At 47.2% G+C, this 6,545-nt stretch overlaps 1 non-coding gene across 1 annotated transcript; it reads right to left on the bottom strand.

The window, feature by feature from the left end:
* Positions 1 to 258: 258 nt before the first annotated feature.
* Positions 259 to 365, bottom strand: LOC120680396. Its single transcript, XR_005677662.1, has one exon. It is a non-coding gene; the product is annotated as a small nucleolar RNA R71 (small nucleolar RNA).
* Positions 366 to 6,545: the final 6,180 nt, after the last annotated feature.

Genomic DNA, 6,545 nt, shown 5'->3' with positions numbered 1-6,545 from the left:
GGGAGATAAGGATACATGGAAAGTCCTAGCCGAGTACAGTTTAAGTACTACTACAACATAATCGGGTAGTTTCCTTTGTACTGCATCTAGTTCTATGCCTATTCGGGTAGTTACAAAAGAGGTAAGGTACATCCATGAGCTATCACTTACTCTAGAACATTCTATGTCTATAAGCAGTCCCGCTGTCCCAGGTCTGACACATGGGAAGCTTGTTCAAATGCATTCCTAACCAAGTACTTTCCAGTGGGCAAGACCAATGCCCTCCGGAATAGGATTACCGGAATTCAGCAATTACCGGATGAGAGCATCCCAGAAGTCTGGGAACGTCTCCAGGAGTACATTCAATCATGCCCACACCACGGCATAGAAGAGTGGCTGATTATTCAGAACTTCTTCCATGGCCTGAATCAGCAAGCCCAAGACCACGTTGACGCAGCAGCGGGTGGTTCCTTCCTTTCTCTCGATGTTGCGGGAGCAAAGGCGCTGATCGACAAGATAGCTTCCAACCAAAGTTGGAAAGGAGAAAGGCAGCCAGCCCATCCCAGGGGCGTGCATCAGATCGACACGGTAGAACATGATAGCTGCCAAGTTGGAACTTCTGATGAAGAAGCTGGAATCTCCGCACCAGGAGGTTAATCATGTTTCGGAGTCTCATATGACATGTGAAACATGTGGTGAGACTGGGCACTCGGGCACCTCGTGCCCCTTAACTCAAGAGGACGCGAACTTTGTTGGGAGCAGCAATAATCCTAACCCAGGAATTCGTCCTCAGCAGGGTTGGAACTCTAAGCCCAACCTCCCCTTCGGTCAACAACAAGGTATGAACTTTAATAAAAGTTTTCCGCCTACTTTAAAAGACCTAGTGTACGGCCAAAAGCAAAGAAATTTCTTGCTAATGACAAGATCCTAAAATCTATGGCTGCACAACTAGAGGGATTTAATTCTGTTATAAAAAACCAATAGAGCTTTAATAAAATGATAGAAACTCAAGTAGCTCAGCTTGCGTCCTCATGTCCTAACATTAACGCGGGAAAACTGCCCGGGCAACCGAAAGTACCCCCAAAAGAAAATGTAAGTGTGGTGACCACGCGTGGGGGTAAGACCACGCAAGAGCCACCTTTTCCACAGGATGCAGGGAAGCAGTGGAAGACTATAACTGCTAGCCATATCGAAGTTGAAGACGAAGTGCAGGAGGAGGCTGTCGAATCCAACACGTCTGCTACCCAGGAAGACCCCGTGGAACCGCCGAGAACTTCATGGGACTATCACGACACAACTCCTTCGGCAAATTCGGCAAATTCGTCGAGATAATCAAAAAGCAATATGTGAATATACCACTTCTTGACGCTATGCAGGTACCCACATATGCCAAGTATATCAAGGATATCCTTGAAAACAAGCAGACGCTGCCCACCACTAAGGTTGTGCAGTTAACTGAAGAGTGTAGCGTAGCTATACTCGACCCTCTCCTGGTGAAGAAAAAAGACCCAGGCTGCCCCACCATCACCTGCTCGATCGGGGCTCAACACTTTTCGAACGTCCTCTGCGACTTGGGAGCAAGTGTCAGTGTCATGCCAAAGGTAGTTTATGACAAACTTAACCATCATGCACTTGCCCCTACTACCATGTGTTTCCAGCTAGCGGACCAAATGGTTCGCTATCCCGTGGGAATAACGGAGAATGTCCCGGTGAAAATCCGAAATTTCTTCATTCCCGTCGACTTCGTCGTACTCGACATGGACGTCGACACCAAGACGCCGCTCATTCTGGGCAGGCCGTTCTTGAGCACAGCAAACGCTCATATTGTTGTTGGGACTGGAGAGATTCAGCTCAACATTAATGGCCAAAAGGAGAAGTTCGCCTTCAAACCGAAGGTCGAACAATGCAAACAAGTCAAGGAGGTCCATCAGAAAAAGAAACCCGAGAAAGAGGCGAAGAAACCGTCGCTTCCAAACACTGAAGCCCTCATTGATTTCGTGGAAAGTCTGCGGATTTAGTAGGAGATACGAATTCAAGAGGAAGCGAAGCAAATTAAGCTTCACAATCAAAGGAATGCCAAACAACGAATCCAGCATAAGAAATTTCTGGAATCACAAGAAATGAAGGTCGAAACACAACCCACACCCAAGAAAGTGTGGCGGAAGAAAGTGTCATCGCCCAAGACTCCATCCGGCGATGACAATCAAATCAAAGGAATGGAGAGTCCGGCTCCGGACTCAAAACCCGAGCCCTCGCCATGAGGTACGTGGCATGTATCCATCATTGCATTGCACATTGGATAGTTTAATTTTTCCTTGCATAAATTCTCTTTTCGTCTTGCATAATCATGTTTGAAATTCAACCAATGTATGTTTAAAATTTGAAAGTTTTGCACCCATAGAACACAAAAAATTTCAAAAATTTTTTGGCCGAGTTGCAGGCCGGCCGGCCCCACCTTTCTCTTCTCTGGCAGGAAGCAGCAAGGAGTGGGAACTTTGAATAAGCACGAAGCAAGGGACAAAGGGGTGAGCACTAACGTGTTGGGGGCAGGCCGCGCGGCCCCATGCAGGCCGGCCGGCCTCTGCCCTCCGCTCGTGTCCCATCACCACCGATGCCGGTATCATCACCTGCAAGCCTAAGCACTTGACTGTCGGCATGGCTCGATGGCCGCTGCTCAGAGGCCGACCAGCCTGGCCTAGGCCGGGCGGCCTGGCTCTGGCACCAGGCTATAAAAGCCAGCGAGCTCGACGTCCCTCGGAGCACCAGAAGCTCAGGTACACATGCCCCAGCCCGAGCTCCTTAATCTCTTCTCCCTTTCTTGAGTTTCTTTGCTTAATTGAGCTCTTTAGAGTTGATTAAGTAGAGGACTCAAGTGCTACCTCGCCCAAAAATAAAATTTGAGTAGTAATTAGTGAAGTTCATAAACCAGAAAGCATAAAAATATTTCCCTCCTAAATAAATTCATGGCACGCTGAATGTCGAACGTTTGTGGTGGTTTAAACGCCCCGCAAGGACGACTAACAACTAACGACTAACACTAACCCTCTTCTTAACTCCTTGCTTCCTTCGGGTATTGCTCGTACTAACCTTTTGCAGGCACCATGATAACTCGAGCCAAGGAGAAGGTCAAGAAGGCATTCTCGAGAAGATCAAGAAGCTCGCAGAGTTCGTCTTCTTCTCGGGATAGCATGTCGGTTGACTCCGGTCACCGCTCACACACATCCCAGGAAGAAGAAGAAACTCCCACAGTCCCACAAAGCCGCTTCCGCATCAGGATTTTGACGATGGTCGAACAAATCGTCTTCAAGAATGACTACAAGCGGCAAGCACTCGAGCTGCTGAAGAGACAAACCTATGCCCATGCCAAGAGGTTCGAAACCCGCTTTCTCATCACGACGGGGCTCTTGCAAGACATGAACCAAGCATTCACTGCCGTCGGATAGGAGAACTTCGCCGACATCGTCGAGCCAGGTTCGCATCTCTTGACCATGGAATTTCTTATGTCTCTTACCGTTGAAGAAACCAGCACTGAAACTAAAGTTTACTTTTGGTTCTTTAACGAACAATTTGAAATGACTCTCTGACAGTTTAGTGTTGCTTTGGGTTTTAATAAAAGATGCATCTTAGACCCCAACACACTTGTTGAGCGTTATCAGTATGACCGTAGCTCTTGGTGGAGTGAAATTTCTAATGAACCCGTGAGTAGTAAGAACAGCATAGTTTCAATTCATAATCCTACTCTGAGGTTTCTTGCCAAGTGGCTCACCATGGTTGTGCATTCTCACACAGACCTTCACCTCTGCATCTTGCCTGAGCTGCAGTGTCTGTACGCTATGGCAAACAAGATTCGTTTTTCGCCCATCCAGAGCATGCTTGCTCATTGGCAGAAGATGATTACGGCCAAAAGCCCCATCGACATAACCCCACTGGTCACCCGTGTGGCGAGGTATGTCAAAGTGATGGATGGCGCCAAAGTCACTTTCTTGCCCGAGACGGAGGCATACAGATATGAGGTCGGTCTTGAGCATTTTGTGCAAGGGCACATGATGTGGAAAGGGCCAAGGAATTCTCTCTTTATGTGTTACCCCAGGTATGATAGAGAGATCGAGCTTCCATGCCCGAGACTCTCTCTCTCTACTCGGTGAAAAGTCTAACATTGCAGATGGAGAAAAGAGAACCCGCACGATAGAGTGTTGCAGGTCCACAGACGAGGAGCAGGACCCGGCGCGGGTAGGATGGAGTAGGTCCATCACGACGGACACCCCTGGTACATGCCTCGGCACAACCGGGGCCGTCCACATAGAACATGAGCTTCGAGGAGGAGTACGGTCATTACAACTATGACCCATACCAGGCCAGCAGCAGCGGATTCGCCGGCGGACAAGGACTGTACTATCCCGCCGGTATGAATTCGTCTTAATGTCCATAGGTAGGTCCCTCGTCGTCAGCATGCTTCAACTTTGAGGACCCGATTCTTCGGAGTATCACGGACCTTTTGAACCGCATCAGCACACTTGGTACACAGCAGCAGCAGATGCAGGACACGATGGCACACAACACTGAGCTCACTCAGGAGAGCTAGGGGTTGACCTTCGCTTTGCAGTACGACGTCTCGAACGTCTTCATTCACCTTGGGTTGGAATATTAGCAGTCCCAGCCATACCAGCCACCCGAACAGGAGAACAAAGACGACGACGAGGAGAACAACGATGACAATGAGGAAGACAAGGATGATGATGAGGAGGACCCCGACGAGGGAGAACAGGACTCCGATGAGGAGGACTAAGCTTCATCGAAGCTTGGGGGGTCACACTGCCAGGTAAGTCATCACACCCGTCTCTTTTTCAGTAGCCATGCTTAAAAAATATATATATAATAAATAATAATAGCAGTAATAAATAATCTCTTAACAAAAATCCTAAAAATATTTCCATGCTTTGAATAAAATGTATATGAGTGGAAATATGTGTAAGCTCTTACCTTGGAAATGATGAATAGTTGCTCTGTTTAAACTCTGTATTTGTCTAGTTTACAGCTTTTTACTCTCCTAGTACCTGAACTAGTTGGCACGTAGTAGTTCCACTGAAAAATCTGGTTGCGTGCAGGCATGAGTATAATTTCTAAAGTCTAAGTTGTTGCGGGATTTGAGATAGCCCAAACCAGAATTTAAACTGCATGCTCTAGTACGGAACCCCTCGGAATTATTTTAATTAAAATTTTGGTAAAGGTTTCCCATGGATAAAATGACCCATCCAGAGCCTTATATTGCATAAACTGTTTGAGCTATCTAAAGTTACTTTGAGCTTTGTCGAATGGTGCATCCACTTCAGGAATGGTACTCGTCGGTGTTTACCGCCAAGCCTGCTCAGGGATACCCTTAGCAGTAAGGTATGTAGATAGGGATCAACTGCTCTGGAACTTGATGGTGCAAGGAACCCAAAGATTTAGACAGGTTTGGGCCGTGAGTTGCATATAATACCCTACGTCCTGTGTGGTTGTTTGTATTGCCTTAGGTGTTAATGATTGTTCGGAGGGGGTCCCTGCCCGCCCTTATATATCGGAGGGGATAGGGTTACATGGAAAGTCTTAGCCAAGTACAGTTGAAGTCCTACTACAACACAATCGGGTAGTTTTATTTTTACTGCAGCTAGTTCTATGCCTATTCAGTTAGTTGCAAGAGAGGTAAGGTACATCCATGAGCTATCCCTTACTCTAGAACATTCTATGCCTATAAGCAGTCCCGCTGCCCCGGGTCTGATAAGCCCCCGAGCTCTTCGTAGCCGAGTCCTGCAGGCGTCGAGTACTTGGTGGGCGTCTTCGAGTACTTCAAGTAGTCAGAACGTCCTCCTGGTTGTTTCTGGGCCTTCGTTCAGATACGTTGAGTAGTCCTTCAAGTACTTCCAGTTGCTTCGAGGCTATGAGGTGCTCAAGACCCGAAATCTTGATCATATATGGTGCGCGAAGTACTCGCACTCCATATGGATTAGCCCCTGAGCCTTAGATTGAATCGCAAAATCAGGCTGAGGGTCACTTCAGTCTTTTTCCTTCTTTATTTTCCAAAAAAATTGAAAAATAAATCTCTGATGCACATATCCCGTAGCCCCCGAGCCTTAAATCAAAATCCCTTATGCTGCGGGTAGCCCCCGAGCTAATATTTGGAATTAAGGATTTAAGACGTGGCATCAGATTTTATTCTTCAGAATATTTGCAGGATTCATCAGATCCGGTATCCGAAAAGACCTCTTTTTCAGGTAAAATCCTAGAAAAACGATACAATTGAATACGCCACACTGATTGCACCCGAAATAACTTCAGACATAAAACCCAAGATGGACGGCTCTTTACTGTGTGCTCACATGGGACGTTACTGTATGGAGAATCTGCATTATTGTATCCTTGAATGCGTCCATGAATGCTACAACTATATCATCACGGGTTGTCCTCCAGTAGTGTCCCTTGTGGCTATAAAAGGCGGGAGAGAGGCCCTTGCTAGAAGCACCAACATGTAGCAGCCATGGCTTATCCTTGGTGTTCTTGCTCTCGCTCTCCTGAAGTTTGTGTAGTCC

Source organism: Panicum virgatum, chromosome 6N, assembly GCF_016808335.1.
Source record: "Panicum virgatum strain AP13 chromosome 6N, P.virgatum_v5, whole genome shotgun sequence".
Taxonomy (NCBI): Eukaryota; Viridiplantae; Streptophyta; class Magnoliopsida; order Poales; family Poaceae; genus Panicum; species Panicum virgatum.
Note: the sequence above shows the minus strand (reverse complement) of the source record. Positions and strands in the feature narration are given on the sequence as shown.